Below are 10548 nucleotides of genomic sequence, written 5' to 3'. Positions count from 1 at the left end.
GATAATTAGAATGTGATAAATCGCTATTATTTTAAACTAACAATATATTTTTATTAACCTTTTTTTATATGTATTCACATGTTTGTTGGGAATGGTTATAACTCAATAAATGAATAACATTTCAATCAATGGTTGATTCATATCTCAATGGTTGATGATTGGTTGGTGTAAATGAGAATATATCATTGACGAAGATAATATATTTTTATATTCATATGTAAATGTTATATATTTTAATATATTCTTCATTTTGATCGTGTTAAAATCAAATGTGAATGATATTCATTAACCAATACAATGTTGTTTGTCTTAGTATGATGTTGAATTTACATGTAAAATAATACTGTTACAACATACAAAAAAAACTATTCACAAACTAATTCTTATAGTGTATTATTTATTTTTATATATAAAGGTTGTATTCACAAATGGATAAATCAACATGTATAGTTTATTCACATAAATAAAAATATCAGATTATAATAATGTTTTTACTTGTGAGACCAGAGTTAGAAACATCATTAGTAAATATGTCGTAATGATTTCTAAACTTTATTCATTTATGAGTATAATAACATGTCATGATGATTTCATCACTAGTAGGAATGGAAATTTAGTGACATCATCAAAAAATTTACCGCAATGAAGTTTAGTCACAGAATTGGATGAAATTCGCATATTTGCTGTAAAATGGTGTGATCTTCAAAACTCACTGCTTCGCCATGACGTACGGTGTATTTTGACTATTTAGGGTCTCAAAAGTTATCATTTATTCACAAATGAATATAACAGTAATAAAAAAAAATATGCTTATATGATTATTTTATTAATCATAAAAAACTTAGTTATATGTGAATAAATATACATTCTTATCGAATACTTTTTTATATTTATTTTTATATATTTTGTACTTTTCGGTTTTATTGACAGTTTTATCCATTTGTGACTAATACCTATATATTTACATTTGATTATTACATTTATTCATTTATGAATATTACATATATTCACATGTGGATATAATTCTTATATGTTATTCATATATGAATTACAAACTTGCTTAGGACCTTACAATGACGTAATTTCATTTTTTTGAGTTTCCAAAAAAATACGTTATCATTTAAGAATATTACCTGTATCCCTTTGCGAATATTACATATATTTATATGTGAATATAATTTTTATATGTTATTCGCATATGAATTGCATACTTCCTCTGTGTTTTTAAAAGATATACATTGATCTTCGTGTAAAGACATATTCACCTGTGAATATTACGTAATATATTTAGTTTATTCATTTCATCGATCAGTTGGCGTGCAAATAAATTAACTTATATAATTATGGCAAAAAAATTTAACAATTGAAGACAATAATTACAACACAAATCAAATCCAATTAAAATCCGTCAATGATTAGTAGTTAGATATTGGTGATTGTTCAATTGGTGAAATTCGCTAAATGATGTGACATTGATAAACATGGATTATGTTTAACGATTTTGCTTGACATCAACAAAATTGGACAAAATTAAATCACAACTTACACTTAATAGTACTAATAAATGTTTTTTTATAATGAATCACAACATTTTGATGAATAAACGAAGATGTTTGATGAAAAATTTATGTTTTATTAAGTGTCGTTTTTTTTGAAGAATGGGTGACATTGATGTTTTTTTTTATGAAGAACAGATGATGTTGATGAAGAACAAATGAACGATCCAGAAGAACATCATACCTTAATGATTTAATTTAAATGTATTTTAAATATATAAAAATGATTGGCTGATAATGATTATCTTATTGTCAATCTTTTATTTTTTTTATCAATAGAACTTTATATATATATATATATATATATATATATATATATATATATATATATATATATATATATATATATATATATATATATATATATATATATATTAGGACCACAATTTTAGATTATTTGAAGGAGATGGAATAGTCTTAAAGAGACGACTGAAAAGCAAAAGAAAGATTTCATCTTCCACTTACGAAAAGAAAAAGAAAAAGAAAACTCCCATCCACTCTCACATGGAAAAGAGTGCTCTTGTATTTATGTTTACCCGTTTCTAATATTGTTTTACAAATATTTTCTCTAATAGTTAAAAATATATGATCATTCGTATAAATTTCAAATGTACGATACTTAATGTTAGCTATTGTATGAATACATGTTGTAATATGATGTGTAGCTATGGGTTAGAGGTCGTGCTCAGCATTGAGCAGGAACACTTAAAAAATGGATAATATAGCACTATATTTTTTTTGTTAATTTGTTCACTATAGCATCCTTTTTTATTTTCTCCTAATACCTTAAAAAGTCTATACAAAATATAGTAAGGTCATCCAAAAAATAAGCAAAATTCAAGAAATGTTTTCAAAATATAAGGTCCTAATATGAAGAAAATCTTGAAAACTGGATGCTTTTTCGATTTGTTTATTTTAGCAATGTGTATTACGACACTATACTTTTGTCCAGTCTACTTAGGAAAAAATTACCAACGATCAAAATCATTTAATCAAATTGTTGGGATTGTGTCGTTTCGTACTTTAATATATGTGTTCGGACTTTCATATATGTGTATATAATAGAGGAGACATAATTAATAATAAATTTAAATTTATTTTAATAGGTTTTGGTTTGTAACGATGAATATGTAAAAGATGAAATTTTATATGTTTTTAACATCTATGGAAAAATAAAAGTTGAAAATAAAAGATAAATTTGTAAATAATGAATTATAAATGTTTTTAAAAACCATTAGGTATGAACCCTAATATGCAAATAAAATTTGGAAACCAATATTATAAATAAAAGCTATTCTTCTATGTTTTTTTGGAAGCAAAATTATTATAAAAAGTAAAAGTTTGGATCAAAAATATTGAACAAAACGAAAGCTATAGAAATAATTGTAACAAATATAAAGAAATAGGGTCAAAACATAAATACTGAAAAGTTGATAGGGTTTGGTGCAATTGGGGAAAATCAATGTTAAATAGTGGTAGAGGGATTTGAACAATTTCATGTCGACTCAAAAGACGTCTTCATTACCATTGAGCTACAAGCAACTTTGTTAAGATAATATAAACTTTCACTATTCATCCATGTCACATCGAGGTTGATAAATGTAAATAAGTGTAATGAGAACATATGAAATCACAAGCAAAACACCAAGTTGAAACACTTATAGAAAAATTACAAGGCATTTATATACTCCATTAATACGCATGATCCTTACCAACAGTGTACATTGGCAACCAATCTTTTATCATTTGTCACATTTAGTCTCTTTGACCATTTTGACCTTTTGTTTTGCCCTTTTTGTCGTAGATTGGTGTTTTCGTATTCTCATGGTTGTCGTTTGTGGCGTCAACCGGGACACGTGTCTGATGTTCTTTATTTACGTCAACAGTGCACTAAATGTTGTTTGTATTTGTGGTATTTTTGTTTCGTTAGAAGTAATTTGGTTTTGGCTTCACGTCGGGATTTTTAGGCAGCTTGAATGTACATCGTTCTTGCGATTAGGTTCCAGCAAATTGTGATACGAGGTGACTTTTCTTGTCTTCTTTCGTTTGTATGTTTGTTATTCATAATTTTGGTGATTGGTGTTTATGGAATTTTGGTATCGGTGTGTGTGGTTGAACTTTTGTCTATATGTTTGGTAAGTGGTCTTGGATCTTTTCACGGATCTTGGTTGTAACTCTTCATTCTAACCCTCTTGCCTCAAATTCTTAAAGTCCTTTTTTGCCAACTCTAGTATACACCTCGCCTATTGAGAAAAAATAAAATAAAAAATATAAAGCTATAATTTATTAAAGAAAAGGTATCGACACCGGGTTTAGATTACAAATATTGTTAGTTTTACATATTCTTAATATTTTTCCTGACTTTGTTGGTGGCAAATTAGTTATTCATTGGATTACAGTCTATTTATATATACATGGGCACAAAGTGGAGTTCCTTTCATTGAGTAGGATCAATTCGAAAATGGGGGGAGAATAAAGGAAAAGAAAATGAAAATTTTAAAAGAGAATAAGGACGCGTTTAGTTGCGGAAAAATATGCCGTTTTTCGGGAAAAAATTTTAAGAAAAATGAGAATTTTGAAAACTCGTTTAGTTCGTCTATTTTTCTAAATTTTTCACGCAAAATGAAAATTTCCCGTTTTCTAAAATTACAAAAAAGTTGAAAATTTTTGGAAAACCAATAATTATTGTTTTCCACATTTTTCTAATTCCAAAATATTTCTAAAATATAAACATACACACACAAACCCCCAACACTACTACCACAATCACATACTTACCATCAGTATCACCAACATCACCATTGCCGCCGCAATCACCACCACCGCCGCTGCCATCACCATCATCGCTGCCACCACCACTATCACCACCATCACCATAATCGACACCACCAACCCCCCCCCCCCCCCCTACCTTGCCACCACTATCATTTTCTAAAAATGAAAACTGATATAAATATACATATCTAAACGTATTTTCTAATTTTCTAAAACTGAAACCGAAAAACAAAAATGGAAAATGGAAAATAAAAAACAAAAACTGAAAATAGAAATCAAAAAACGGAAAATAAAAATTGTTTTTTCGTAACTAAATGCAAGAGTAAATTACACGTATGGTCCCTATGGTTTTGGGTAATTTACGCAATTGGTCCCTAACTTATTTTTTTAACTCGGAAAGTCCCTAATGTTTGTTTTTGTTACGCGCTTGGTCCCTACTTTTTGTTTTTGTTTCACGCTTGGTCCCTGTCTTACCTAAAAAGACTATTATTTTAATAGGGAAAAATGGTATGTTAGGTAGGGTAATGTGAGAGGGGTGAGTTTGGGGATGTGTTTATTTAAATAAGTTAAAAAAATCAAGGGCAAAATAGTCTTTCTAGGTGAGATAGGGACCAAGCGTGTAACAAAAACAAACAGTAGGGACCTTCCGAGTTAAAAAAATAAGTTAGGGACCAAACATATAAATTATTCTAAACCATAGGGACCATTCGTGTAATTTACTATAAATGCAACTTAATGGTTTGTGTTTACGATGCTATTTAGAAATGACGCAATTCTTATTTTGAATATCATATTCCTTCAACTTCATTTGGATTAGGATATGCACGTTTGTATGAAAACATCAGATTCTGATGTGGTACCGTGAGCACCCTCGTTTTCTCATTAAATGACATTTACAAAAATTTTTGTTAATATGATTATAATAAATTGTTTCTTTCAGGTTTGGGTTGACTCCATGGTACATTGTTGCTAGGGATGAGCGTGGGACGGAACCGGTACCGACCCTTACCGTTCCTGATTTTCCGAAAACCGAATTTGGTCGAAAGTCAATCCCAAGTACCGAACCAAATTAAAATCACCGGTACCGGGAATGGTACCGATTTTCGGTACTAGTACCGGTACCGGCGGTACCGATTCCCAAATTTCATGTATTTGGAGTACCAAGTACTGTCACGTATTTTTAGATTCGGTACGGTTCGGAACCGGTTCCGATACGGGATCGGGACTTGGGACAAACTGCTCATCCCTAATTGTTGCTATCCGGTACTTTAAAAAAATTGGGGGAAGGTGTCTCTAAAGTTGTTTAAAGATGAAAAACATTAATGTTTTCAATATAGACGTAGTACTTTGGTTTATAAGGTCAGTAGCAATCTTTATGCACTTTTTATTTGTAAGTTTATCTTTTATAGGAAAATATTTAAAACCGGATTTGGTAAATTTTATAAAAATTAATTGGTTTTTTTATCACTTTTTTTGTGTAACAAGCGGGAGATGTGATTGGCTTTTCAATAGACGACGAGTGTGACTTTGGAATCAATGATTTAAATGTTGGCATCAAAGAAGAAGAAGGTGCTTCTTAAGACAAAGCATGAAATGCGGTTGAGCTTAAAAATGAGAAAAGGGTTAAAGCCCAATTCAACCCAAACCAATAACGCAACTTCAATAAATGATTGAATTCATTTAGTTTGTTATAAAAGTTCAGGCCTTTTTATGAATTTTGGATTTAAGTTTGAAATTTTTTAAGGAAAGAGTGAGTTGATAGAAGTGTATAGCTTCTCGTTACCTTTCCGACGATATAAGGATTATAGAAATCGGACTTAGAATGAAGAAGTTGTGGCCTTCGGAAGTTGGTGGTTTTAGGGCTAAGCCTAGTATGTTGTGTGTACATAGGAGTACGTTGGGCGTAACAGGAGTAGGCAGGGAATACTCCAGTCAAGTGTAAACCCTAATTTAGGGTCTTGGATCTTATTTAATGGTCTTAAATCAACTCCAAACCCTCCTACCTTCGGCCTCCATCCCGTTAAACCCTACAAACGAAACCCTAGCCCCTATTTGAGTGATTCTTGAGTTCTTGGTGTGATTTCATGTGTTTTGGTGCTCATTGAAGAAGAAGAAGGACCTTCTTGAAAGAAAGTTGGATTGCTTGGAGCTTGTAGATCCAGACTTGGTGAACCTTTTAGCCTTATATCTGGTCCTTGTTGAGGTTATTTAGTCATAAAGTTTGGATCTTGTGGAGTTTTATCCCTTCATGCAAATATTAGTGGCCTTTTATGAAGATTGGGAAGCTTAGATTATGGTTTGGACCCCATTAAGCCATGAAAGTCATAAAGTCAGGAACTTTATGACTTAAGTCACCCCTTTAGGGTTAGATCTATGTTTTGACGTTCTTGTCTTAACCATTTACAACTTAATGGCGCGTTTTGGCCCTCTGACAAGTATGATGGGCGTACGTAGGAGTACACTCTGCATAATGCATGGTTTAGGCTTCAGCGACTCGCATGGTATGCTGTGAAGGGTTGTACGCAGGGTGTATTCTTTTGGTACGCGGGGCGTACTCCCGAGAAGTCACCATTTTTCTACTTTGTCAAGTTGTACCATGTATATAGATGGGTCGTACATAGAGCATACATGTTGGTATGCATGGCGTACGATTCTTGGGCCCTCTTGATTTTGGGCTACCTTTTTTGACTCTAGGGTTGTGGACCTTATGGATTCGGTCCCGTATTGGGCCTTAGGACTCTCTATTTAGGTTGGACCATTAGTGGGCCTAGTTGGGCTTGGGCCATTTTAGGCCTTATGATTTATGGGCTTGACCTTAAGAATGTAACTAGGGTTGGTATTGATTGTGTTCAGTGTGAGGAACCATTGCGCAACAGGTTTGGGTGCGGGATTTGCTATCTTCTGATTGAGGTGAGTCTTCTCACTGTTCTTGGCGGGTCGAAGGCACCAATTTTGGCCCATGATTTATTATGATTAGGATGCTAATTGTCAGTGTGATTCTTGCATGTGTGGTATGTATACCCGGCGAGGTCCGATGCTAGGTGGGGCTTGATAAGTGTATTGTATGCTATTTATCTTAGTGATTCTTGCATGTAATTTTATGTGTCTATATGTATGTCGGGCGGGGTCTAATGAGTGTGATAGGGCAGACCCCATTTCACATTATTGATAGATCTGTTCCGAGCGGCGGGCAAGGCCCGATGGATTGTCGGGCATGGCCCATTGTATGTTTGATATGTATGGTTTGAGGTATTTTGGGGAACTCACCAAGCTTTGTGCTAACGTTTTTATGGTAATGGTTTTAGGTTTCTGGTTTGAAATGGAAGGGCTCGGATTGATCGCAGCACATCCACCCATGTTTTCCGTAGCTTAATGATTTTGGGATTGTACTCTGATAATTGTTTTATTATGATATAGTTTTGAACGTTTGGAAAAAGATAATTGGTGTTTTTGGTTGAATTAAACATGAAAGTTTTACCTTTTAATTTTTGGAATGTTACAAGTTGGTATCAGAGCCTTGGTTTGTGGGATTCGGGCATATTCTTGGGTGTGTGTGAACTCAAACTGAGGGTTAGGTATATTTTTCATAAAATAAAAGTTGTATTTAAGGATTTTCTGATAACAAAAAGGGGTGTGGTGCATACAATCACCCGAACTCAAGTAAGTGATTCCCAGAATACCCATACATGTTTGTTATGATTTTATGTTATGAGAATTTCATGCTAGATTAGGGCTAAGGATCTGCTCAGGATTTCATGCTAAGAGAGATTCCTTTATATGTTTGATTGTTTGAGCTTATAGAATTGGATGCTAGAATGGATTTTCAAATGGTTGGATGGATTAGCCTGTTATGTGATGCCTCGTAGCCTAGCAGGATTGGATGATATGCTAGATTTGGAAATTTGTATTGCTAGAAGTAATTTCTAATAGACCTGAAAATTTCAGACACGAATACATGAATCTGTGAGAGACACGACACGACATGAATACACGACACAGATACATCTTAAAAATTGAGATAAAGCTTATTTCTCATTGTGTAATCGTATCGTGTCAAATTCGTGGCTGAAACGTTTTCATGACACGAATACACGGATTGCCAGATCTAATTTCTAAGTGTATGCTGTAAAAATTGTATAGATTAGGATCATATAGCTCTAGAATGATTGATTTTGCCTTATTTCCTATTCCTCATTTGATTGTGGCCCTAGGGTAGAGTCTTTTATTCGACGGTCTATTCAATATTGTATTGTGTATAATTTGCATGCATAAGGCAACCGGTAGTGAGAGTGGAAGTTCCTAGAATTGGTTGTAGTATGTGAGTTTTGGAGGTTCTTTGTTTGTTCTATGGATTGGAGTGTTACTGCACGAATGCTGCTTGCTTTGTGCTTTCTGGGACTTTTAGTGATATGAGTTAAATTTTTAGTGAATGTGTCAAGTCACATGTTATGAAGGTTAAACAACCATTGTAGGGTTGAGTCTGTTACTTCAAGGATTATCTAAGCTTTGTGGCATGTGATTATATTTTAAATAGTTATTTGATATAAGTGGGAGTTCTTCAGCACCTGATGGTAGGGGGAGGTCGGGAACCTAAGAGAGCCTAGTAAGTGTTTTTAGTGGGATCGGATACACTATTTAGTGAGTACTTGGAGTAAGAGCTTGAGAAGGTGACCTGGAGGATTCAGGATAATTCTTGAGGAAAGTATGGATAGGTATGGAAGTTAGTATTGGGCCCATATTACCAAAAGCACAGGATCCATACATGAATCGAGGAGAGTCACGAAGAATCTAGGAAGCATGTGGGATGAGGATTGTTCGGTATGTTCTGATCATTTGTATGAATGTTTTTTAGAATGGTGATGAGCACACGTGGAGAAGGATCAGCTTCTGGTTCAGACTCAGGTGCTGGTACTGAGTTGGTTGATGAACGGATGCAAGAGTGCATCTCGTCAGAGATCACCCACAGTCATTTGGAGCAGACTCCCGTAATCTTCAGGACGGTCAAGGAAGGGATTATGGAGATTTTGGATGAGCGTCTAGGCGTGTTCCACACTGAGGTCTTGGCTATTGTAGGAGCTCCCCTCTTTCCTTCTGAGAGTTTTGTGCTTGTGGAGCTCCCGAGTTTTTTGGGGAGAAGGACCCGTTGCAAGTAGGAGATGGTTAGCGGATATGGTGAACACTATTCGGACGAGTTTTCCCCCCGAGGGGTCTAAGGTCATATTTTCTTCATGTCTTCTGAATAACAGATCTTGAGATTGGTGGGAGGAGGTAGACTACGCTTTGGGAGGCGAAGCCCTAGAGACGATGAATTGGGATGAGTTTGTGACCCATTTTAGGGCCGAGTTTGCACCAGCTATTGAAGTGCAGCAGTTGGCGAGGTGGTTTCACGACCTTCGCCAGACGACTGAGACCGTGGCAGAGATCACTGCCAAGTTCTGGGAGAGGGCCTTGTTGGTTCCACAGTATGCAGCAGACAAGGAGATGAAGAAATTAAGGTATCATGATATGTTGAGGGATGACATCAGGGAGTTGTGAGTTTGTCAAGCTGTGAGACCCTAAATGATATGATTCCTAAAGCTTGAGAACGGGAGATCGATTTGGAGCACTTTGGGAAGAGGAAGTCAGAGCAGATTCAGATCGTAGTATGCGAGGAGAAGAGGCCCATGACTTAGGCTTCACGATTGGGAGACCATTAGGGCCGGGTCGTTGTGCCAAGTGTGGGAGGACCCATGAGGGATGATGTCGAGAGACAGGTCGAGGATGTTTCAGTTGTGGTCAGATGTGTCATTTCAGTAGGGACTGCCCCGTCGGTCGGTTCCAATATGTTTTTACTACAACCAAGTGGGCCACAACAAGGCTGACTGTCTGATGTTGAGGGGTGGAGTAGTGAGTGCACCTGCTCTATTTAGTTTGAGGATTACTAATGGTCGTGAGGGTATGGTAGGAGCTCCGATAGCGAGGATCCAAGCATTACAATGTCAGTCGGGGGAGGCTAGAGTTTCATCAGATGCTATCGCGGGTATCTTATCATTTGATTTTCTTCATGCCTTATTATTCGTACATATGTGTTTTGGAATCATGTGTTGGTACGTGTAAGCATTATCTTTCGTTTAGTTCTCTATTATTTCCTGGTTTATATTATCAGGGATTGTTTTGTGCCATTTTTGCATTTCGAGAGTTGTGATTGGGGCACATCTTGTTGAGCTGGATTTAGTTT

Source organism: Lactuca serriola, chromosome 7, assembly GCF_051521515.1.
Source record: "Lactuca serriola cultivar US96UC23 chromosome 7, Lser_US96UC23_V15, whole genome shotgun sequence".
In the NCBI taxonomy this organism is placed as follows: Eukaryota; Viridiplantae; Streptophyta; class Magnoliopsida; order Asterales; family Asteraceae; genus Lactuca; species Lactuca serriola.
This window is presented reverse-complemented; position numbering follows the sequence as displayed.